Below are 605 nucleotides of genomic sequence, written 5' to 3' on the forward strand. Positions count from 1 at the left end.
TCCCCCTCTCCCTCCCTCTATTTCTCTCCTTCCTTCCCCTCCCTCTTTCTCTCTCTTCCCTCCCTACAATCTCTTCCTCTTCCTCCCCCTCTCTCCCTCCCTCCCTCCCCCTTTCTTTCTACCCCTTTCTCCCCATCTCTCCCTCTCCCTCCATCTCTTCCTCTCCCTCTCCCTCTTCCTCCCTCTCCCCCATCTCTCTCCCTTCCCCATCTCCCTCCCTCTCCCCCATCGCTCTCTCTCTCCCCCATCTCCCTCTCCCTCCCCATCTTTCTCCCTCTCCCTCATCTCCCTCCCTCTCCCCCATCTCTCCATCTCCCCCCATCTCTCTCTCTCTCCCCCATCTCCCTCCCTCTCCCCCATCTCCCTCCCTCTCCCCCATCTCTCCATCTCCCCCATCTCCCTCCCTCTCCCTTATCCCCCCCTCCCCCCCGAGAATTTCAACCCTCGTGTGTGCATCAGCGCCTCGGCCATTCAGTATTCGCGGATGCTGGTGTAATATTCGTTAGCTGCAGTGCTTGCGAAACGGATATGCTTGCGGGGACATTTATCACGTGTTGGAATATATGTGTGATTGTTTGCTTGTGTCTCTGGTTGGTGTGTGTGTG

The 605-nt window shown here is 57.7% G+C and overlaps 1 long non-coding RNA gene across 1 annotated transcript in view; it reads left to right on the top strand.

Moving 5' to 3' along the window:
* The window catches only part of LOC119581603, a 17,621-nt gene that overhangs the window by 16,205 nt on the left and 811 nt on the right, over nucleotides 1-605 (top strand). The gene's annotated exons all lie outside the window — the stretch shown is intronic.

This window comes from Penaeus monodon, chromosome 15 (assembly GCF_015228065.2).
Source record: "Penaeus monodon isolate SGIC_2016 chromosome 15, NSTDA_Pmon_1, whole genome shotgun sequence".
NCBI lineage: Eukaryota > Metazoa > Arthropoda > Malacostraca > Decapoda > Penaeidae > Penaeus > Penaeus monodon.